This window comes from Excalfactoria chinensis, chromosome 18, assembly GCF_039878825.1.
Source record: "Excalfactoria chinensis isolate bCotChi1 chromosome 18, bCotChi1.hap2, whole genome shotgun sequence".
NCBI classification, from domain to species: domain Eukaryota; kingdom Metazoa; phylum Chordata; class Aves; order Galliformes; family Phasianidae; genus Excalfactoria; species Excalfactoria chinensis.
In genome coordinates this window covers 4,743,845-4,752,136 of record NC_092842.1, presented here as the reverse complement: position 1 = coordinate 4,752,136, position 8,292 = coordinate 4,743,845, and positions in this window count along the sequence as shown.

The following is an 8,292-nucleotide window of genomic DNA, read 5'->3' as shown; positions in this document are numbered from 1 at the left end:
TGCTGCTGGGAACGTCAAATGCTCCGTGCGCGGTGCCCGTAGTGGGGCTGGAGCTCCCCCCGAGGCCACTCTGAGCCCCACAGGTGGGGCTGAGCAGGCTGCAACCTTCCCAGCTGGTCCATCACTTTAGAGATGGGCGGGTTTGAGTCCTTGGTCTCTGAGTATCTCCATTGCTCAGCCCATAGCAATTCCCTCACCTGTACATTTTCCCCTCAGATTCATAGGGGTTGCCAATTCTTCTCCCATCCTGAGAAGTGAGGGGAAAGTGTGAAGGGCTCTGAAGCATCACTCCAGTGCCCTTTTCTCCTCCCACCTCACTGACCCTACTGCTCTCCACTCATCAACCTGCCTGGGACACGGTTCTATGAACCTCCACACCAGCACCCACGTGGGGGGGGGGGGGGGTCCCAACCCAATGTCTGCCATGGTGACAGCCCAGTCCCCTAAGCAAAATATATCCCCATGGGTGGGGAAATCAGACACCCATAAGGCCCTCAGTGCCCTTCAGAAGGGGATGCTTATTACACACAGTCTATGCCAGCACTGTGGCACCCTCCAAACTGTGCGTGTTGGACCCATGCAGATAGGAGAGCAACTGCAAAGGGACCCATGCAGGCAGGGATGGTGCCATGCCTCACCCCTCCCACCAGCCCCACTCTGTAGTGTTGGTTTTGTAGTATTTGGTTGCATGGAGGAGTCCCACTTCTCCCCACGCTCTGCTAAACTACGGTGCCTCAGAAACCCAGGAAACTTAGCCCTCATCTATAATTTAAGCTCCCTTCCTTTCCCTTCCCCTCTTATTTATTTTATTCTCCTCTGTGCACAGTGCAGGGAGAAAGCACCGGAGGGAAGCTGTGAATCAGAGGTCCTCAGCAGCAGCTCCCGCAGCAGCGCCGCTTCAAAGCCCCATTACCATATATTGACCCAGTGCTGACAGCCTGATCAGCTCCACTGGGAACGGCCAATTTCCCACTGCCGAGAGCTGAGCTCCATCTGCCTGAGAGCCAACAGCCGGTGGCAAAGGTTTGGGGTTTCCAGCTCAATATTCACCCCTAGGGTCCCCTAGGGACAGTTTCAAGGTGGGATCTACATCTTGTGTGTATGAGGCTTGTTGAGTGTTTTGCTGCCTTGCTCAAACAGTTTGGCCACCTCCAAGGGGACCCTCAGGCACTGAATGCACCCAGGAGATGATTTTCCCACCCATTCATCCCCTCCTGTGGGGGGGGGTTGGGATGGAGTGGTGATGCTGTGCAGCCAAGGCTGGGGGCAGCTCCAGGGATGTGTGAATTCGAGCAGTGTGCAGGAGCATGCAGACCCATGGCAGTCTGTAAGGCTGTCACCCAGATATCGCTTTCCTGAGTCCATGTATGTCCAAATATATCCAAGTATTTCCTGCATCCAGCCTCAAATCACTCCCTTTTCTTTGAGAATGAGATGCTGGAGGCATCTTCCCTTCCAGCTCCGGGCAGTAACTTCACATGAGGGCTCTCATGTCACCTTGCCATGGGCAAGCAAACCTTGCCAAGAAGAATAGCTAAAATTCATTATGGGAATCCCTCATTCTTCAGGCCATGGAAGAGCTGGAACAAGGGAATCCAAGGGAGCCATCAGAGCTTGGGTTTGTCCCAGTCTTCCCAGTGCAGCAGGACCCAATCTCTGCACACAGAGCTGTGGTTTGGGCATGGTGGGGACATGGGGACCATGTACTTGCCCCAGTGCCACTGCCCCAACATCACTGCCCCACAGCAACCTGGCACCTTGCAAGGGTTAAGAGCGGTGGAGGCGGTGAGGAGCCAACGTTCTTCTGATTTGCTTAATGAACGTTAATTAAGAAGACAGAAGATAGCAGATTCCTTCAGGGGAGAGATGAAAGGCCCCGTTAATTAAATCCAGAGAGTGCGCACAGGGCCGAGTGATCCAGCTTCTGATCAGAGCTGACAACACAGCACCGGGGCAGCAGAGAGGTGTGTGAGAGCCAGGGGTCCAACCCTCCCACGGCCCCACACAAAGGCAGGGATACAGGGACACAGCAGTGGGAGCACAGCGTGGGGACCTGGGCACAGGGATGGTTCAGTGTCCCCATCCCACAAGGCTGGGATCCCATCCTCAGTGAAGACATTGCCAGCAGCACAGCTTAAATAGCTATGGAGCGTTTATTCACTGTGCCAGCTTATTTTGTAAACCTGAACTTTGCAAAATGTCACAAAAACAGAGAAATGGGAGGCCTGGGATGAGTAAATCGCTGTTAGGAGTTCCCCAGGATGGTGGAAGTCGTGTTCCTGCTCAGTGATGGCACACAGCGGCCCCAACTCAGAGAGTCTCAGAGAGTGGGGTCACGCATGGCACTGATTGCAGAGAGTATTTAATTAGCGTGGCCGTAAATACAGCCCGAGCGATGCCAACCAGGATGCTGCAGTGTCACAGGCAGCTTTGCCAAGGCAGCAGATGAGGGAGGACAGAGGCAAAGCACAGCACTCAGTTCTGCTTTGCTTCCACCTCGCCATGCGTTTGGCTGTGGAACAGCCTGGAAGTACCTTTCTGGAGGTAACCGTGCCCAAATTCTCTCCCTGCTCATTACACAGCAAGCAGGAACATCCCAGCTCCCTCACACATAAGCTCACCACATCTTGCATATGTTGAGGGACACCTGACCTGGGGACATGGGGTGACACCAAGCTGTGGCTGCCCCAGGACACACCTCACCCATCTCACAGCCCCAGATGAGCCCAGCAAATACAGGACCAGCCCCTTCCAGGCACAGCCAAAAAAGCCCTTTCCCTGCCTGAGCTCATCAGTATCTTAATGACACCAGTAGAGAAGCTTCAGAGTCCCTAATCGCTCATCACATTACGGCTGCTCACAAGTGAGGCCAACCGCTACAAACCTCCTCTCAGCCTTTCTAATTAACGAGCAGGAGCTTAGGCTCTCCCAGCCCAAAAGCAGCATCTCAGATAAAGTCAGCAGCCTCCCTTGATAAACCCCATTAATGGGCTTGTTAGCATCACCTGAAACCGCCTCATTTGCCAGAGAGGCTCAGCTGTCTGTCCTGCCCTGCCTCCTTTTCCTAGCCATCCATCTGTCTGTCCATTCATCCATCTGTCCATTCATTCACTCACCGGTACAGGAGGTTGGGAAGTCCCCATCCCCAGAGGTGTTCCAGAGCCATGGAGATGAGGCACTGAGGATGTGTCCATGGGCATGGTGGGATGGGTGGAGGTTGGGCCTGGGGATCTGAGAGGACTTTTCCAGCCTTAATGACTCTATGATTCCATGATCCATCTGTCTGTCCACCCATCTATATATCCATCCATACATACAACCCCGCACCCATTCATCTGTCTGTTCACCCATCCTGCTATGGCAGGAGCCATGGATGTGCCCAGCACAGCTGCCCCTATCCCTGTGCCTTGGTACCCTGTCCTGTGTGTCCCCTCTTGGGGGGACCAGTGACAGCTGAGTAGCAGCAGATGCCACCAGATGGTCTCCCCAACCAGAGACCCTGCTAAACCGATAACCAGGGCAAGGCACCAAAGCCCCTTCATTTGCTAATTGAACCCCCAGACACCATGCTGGTCCCATGAGGGGGCAGGAGTGTGCTGGGGTCAGTAAAGCCCCCTGTGTGCCATTGCTGTGATGAGCTGCATGATCTCAGTGCTTGGCTGGTGATGCCCCCCCCCCCCCCCCCCAAGCTTGCCATCAACAGGAGCTGGACCACGGTGCTCTGTGACAAATCAGGAGCTGCTGTGATACCTCTGACTTTAAAGCAGGAGAAATAACCCCCATAATGCGATTCACCGTGTCTTTATATCCCAAACTGTGCCACCCAGGCTGGGGCAGGGGCTCCCGTTTAATATTCTGATGGAAAACAGTGCCCTGATCCAATTACCACAGGGATTTGGGATCACTCGGCAGCTGAGATGCTGCAGCCCCGGTGCGGAGCAGAAACAAACCCAGGGCTCAGGCTGGGGCTGTTCTGATGGCGATTCACCCCAACAGCAGCTGGGCTGTACTGGGAAGCACTGGTAGGAACTGGGAGCTCCGGGCAGACAGAGCATCGCTCCGAGCTGAGCTCTATGCCAACATCCCTACAGCTTCCCCGTGAGGGCAGGGATCCCACACCAGCCCTGCGGTGCTCGCTGTAATCCCACATCACCCATTCCCATCGGCGGCCACAAGAAAGCGCCCTCAGACGGCAACGTCAGCGTGGCCGGTGGATGAGATGCTGCTTTCATTTACCCATCGCTGTGCGCTGAGCAAACAGGAGCAGCGCAAACCCTCCACCCCCCACCCGCCTTCCCCTTTTATAATTGCAGTACGGTCATTTTTACCACCGTATTTTAGATCAAGCACAACAAAGCCCATTCCAGTGCCAGGAGTGATTTATCCCTTTCAGCTCTCCAGGACCTGTGGACATATTTCCCAGCCTGCAAAACAAGTCAGGCATTCCTTAACCACCAAAACAAAGCAAAACAAAACCCTGTTGTATGATTTTCTCCTGATCAGATGTTATTTTTCAGCCAACAAGAATGTTGTTTTCCCACCTTTGCTTCCAGGCTGAGCTCCCAGGGGGTGGAATCCCATCCCCAGTGGCACATCCCATTGCTAACAGCTGGGGTTTGCCTGGAGGTTTTCCTGCATTCCCCAAGCGCCGGCTGCCGGGAGGACAAAACGCTCCCAAACCCATTCAGGAACCAAAGCTCTGCCCTTCAAATCCTGAACGCAGGGAATCACAGAGAGGCAGTGCGGGGAAGTTGCTAGGAGATGGGGGGTTTGGGATGCTGGATGCCATGAGCACGCAGCCCTGAGCACCCCAAGTGGGACCCGTGCCGGATCTATCCCCCCCCCCCCAGGGGCTTCAGCTTCCCACAGAAAGGGCGGATTATGGAGACTCAGCTGTGATCGATCCTCTGCGGCGGCGGAGAAAAAAGAAAGGAACAAAAAGAGATTTCTCACTTGTGGAGGATTTGGGAGTTTTTTTTCTTGTGTTTGGAGGGGGGAAGGAAGGCTGAGGGAGGGCTGTGCACAATGGGATGGCACCGGGAGCACATCCGGTGATGCTGCACACTGTGGGGTGTATGAGCACAGCCCAGTGGGATCCAAAGTGTGTGCAGGGGGTATGGGGTGGGTATAGAGTGGGTATGATATGGGTATGGGTGGGCAGGGGGTGGGTATGGGGTGGGCATGGGGTATGAGGCGGGTATGAGGTGGGTATGGGGTGAGTGTGGACTGGGTATGATATGGGTAGGGGTAGACATGGGATGAGTGTGGAGTGGGTATGGGTGATTATGGGGTGGGTATGGAGTGGGTATAGAGTGGGTATGCTGTGGGTATAGGTGGCTATGCAGTGGGCATGAGGTGGGCATGGAGTGAGCATGAGGTGAGCATGGGTTGAGTATGGAGTGGGTATGGGTGGCTATGGTTTGGGCATGGGGTGGGCATGGGATAAGCACGCTCTGCACCCAGCACAGAGGTTTGGCTTCTTCCTTCTGAGGTCATGGCTCCTGGTACAGAGCAGAGGGGCAGAGATGCACAGCCCATGGTCCAGTGGTGCCAAGACCCCCACAAAGCACCCAGATTCAGGAGCAAACATGGGGCATTAGAAAAAAGGATGTTTGAAGCCCAGAAGTCTTGCAGGGCACTGAGCTATGGGGACAGACTGGGATGCTGTAGGGTCAACCCATGGCCCCATAGGCCGTCTCAATCCCCATTTGCAGCACAGCTCAGCTCACCTCTCTGCCCTCTGAGAGATGCTCAGTTTGCCCATTCCTTAATGTGCCCACATTCAGAGTGAGCAGTGTGCCCTGTGCCCTGCCAAAGAGGAGAACCACAGAATCATCCAGCCACCAGACAGGGGATGTGAGATGGGGACCCCACAGCCAAACGTGTGGAGCACCCTGGGGCTCCCTGGGTGTTTTTGTGTCCCAGATTGGCATCACCCCATGGCTGCTTAGGATGAGGCTCACGCAGCTCCTTTGCATTCCGCGCTCACCAGCCGCGCAGCGCAGGGGCGAAGATCTTTGAAGGCTCTGCCCTTTCATTATTAATATTATGATGATGTCTGACGCCGCCTGTGTGCAGCGATGGCTCCTGATGGCACACATCCAAGCACAGCACTTGGCTCCTGGCAGCCAACCCCGGCCCCCAGCCCAGCTCAGCAATGGGGGAATCACTGCAAGATGGGGATTTCTGCCCCTCCAGCCCTGATCCAATGGCTGGAAACGTGTGGGCTCTGAGCCCACAAGCACCCATCCCCTGTTCTGTGGTGTTCTGGGGGTGCAGACCCCAGCCCCAACCCCAGCCCCATCTGAGGGTGTCCCGCTGCCTGCAGGTCTGTCCCCATTTGCAAAGCATGGGGCTGACAGGAGCCCAGCTGTAATGCATTCAGCTCTTCTTGCTGCCTCCAATCGCAGCACAGAAGACAGCATCCAAACACAACACTGAAATGCCATATTTCAGCACACAGCTCTAATCCCAAGTTGCTTTAGTCATTTTTTGCCCCAGGCCCAGCCCGGCACCCTCAAGCAATGAGGGCAGAGCTTGTTCAGGGCAGGCAGAGCTGCAGCTCCCAACAGGATCCGCAGCCTCACATCAAACATTTCTCCAGTTTTTGCCCTCAGGCCACAGCCTGAGACATGAATCATGCCATACTTGTGGGATCGATTTGTGTTGGGCTGCTGGGAGGATCCCCCTCCCCATCCCACTACCCTCCCAGCCCTGGGGTGCTCCCTGGGTACCTGATCCCACCTGGTACAGCTCTGGGCTCATGGGCCAGTGTCACCACACCCTGCACAAGCCAAGCGTGGGAGTGATGTTGCCAGCAGGGTTCAGCCACCTGGGGGTGCCCCCTCCTGTGTCTTCATGGTGGGTGACATGAGGCAACACAGCATGGCGTGAGTCAGCAATGAGCCCAAGCAATGTGCATGGGGAGGGTTTGCCCTGAGCATCACTCAGGACCTCCAAAGCATGGAGAGCCACCGGTCCTGCACCCACACCACAAAGGACACCCTATTGGGGTGCACCCTGCGCACAGTGGGGGCTGCATGGCATCGTCCCAGTGTGGTCTCATCCCATTCTACGGCAGCACCCGTGATGATGCTGAGGGTTATGTCAAGGTATGTTGGATTGCAAATTAAACCGCGCGGTCCTGGCTCCATCTGCAGAAAATGAGTTGCTGGACTTGGAGAGTGTCCAGTTGCTCAGCTCGGCGTGCCTAACACCGAGGGCTGACAAGCCACTGAATCACTCCTCCCTGTGCTGCCAGGCCGTGTGAAGCCAAGATACATTTCTTTTTAATGATAAGTTTTTATTGTTTGGAGTTCAGCTCAAGCAGCCCCCTGGCGCCTGGGGCCTCGTGCTGCCAGAACGGCACAGACTGCCACGTGTGCAGCGAGTTGGATGGTCTCATCCATGGGGAAGGAGCTGGGCTGCTGGCCATCAGCATCACCCCGTACATCCACATGGCATCACCAGAGCCAAAGCTGGGAGGTGCACCTGGCCAGCAGACAGCCAGTGTTTGGTACCATGCACACACTGTGAGCTGCTCACAGAGCTCCGCTCCCCCATAACGTTATCCTCCTGGAGGGTTCTCCAGGGGTTTCTTGGCAGAGGGAGAGCTGCCATCCTCCCCCCACTGCTGCTCTCAGGATGCTCTCTGAACCTCTCAGCAGATCCTGCCTGCAGGTCAGACATGCGGCGGATGAAAGATTGAAGGGACGTGCCACAAAGGGATGGGAAAAAAACCCACATCCCCACTCAGAGCAGTGGTGGTAAATCAGGCGGGCGCTGCTCCTTTGGGCTGGAAATGGTGGGATTTGGGCAAAATGCTTCACTCGGTGCCAATGGTGGCAGACCCACATGGTGGATGTCCTGATGGTGCCCCCCGGGGACAGCGCTATGGGTTTTACTACCAATTGCTTTGGCTAACCCTTAGCACTGAGGCCTGGGGTGATGATCCCATATATTTTCCATTTGGGGGGGTGATCCCAGTGTCCCCTGGCCCTGCCCAGACCCCTCCTCCCACTAAGGGCAAACCCACCCGTGGGGCACAGTGGTGCTGAGCCCCATGAACACGGAATGTGGCCCCCAGGATTGTGGCCATGGAGAGGGGGTGAGCAGCCACGACATACCCCCAGAACAGCCCCATCACACGCTCCAAACCACCTTACCTGCTGCGGCTCCTCCAGCTGTGCCGGCACATCTGGATCTGGAGTGGATCCGGAGTGAAACCTGAGCAAAACCGGAATGATTCCGGAGTGAATCCGGAGCGGATGGAGCTGCCGACGGGGGGGAGCC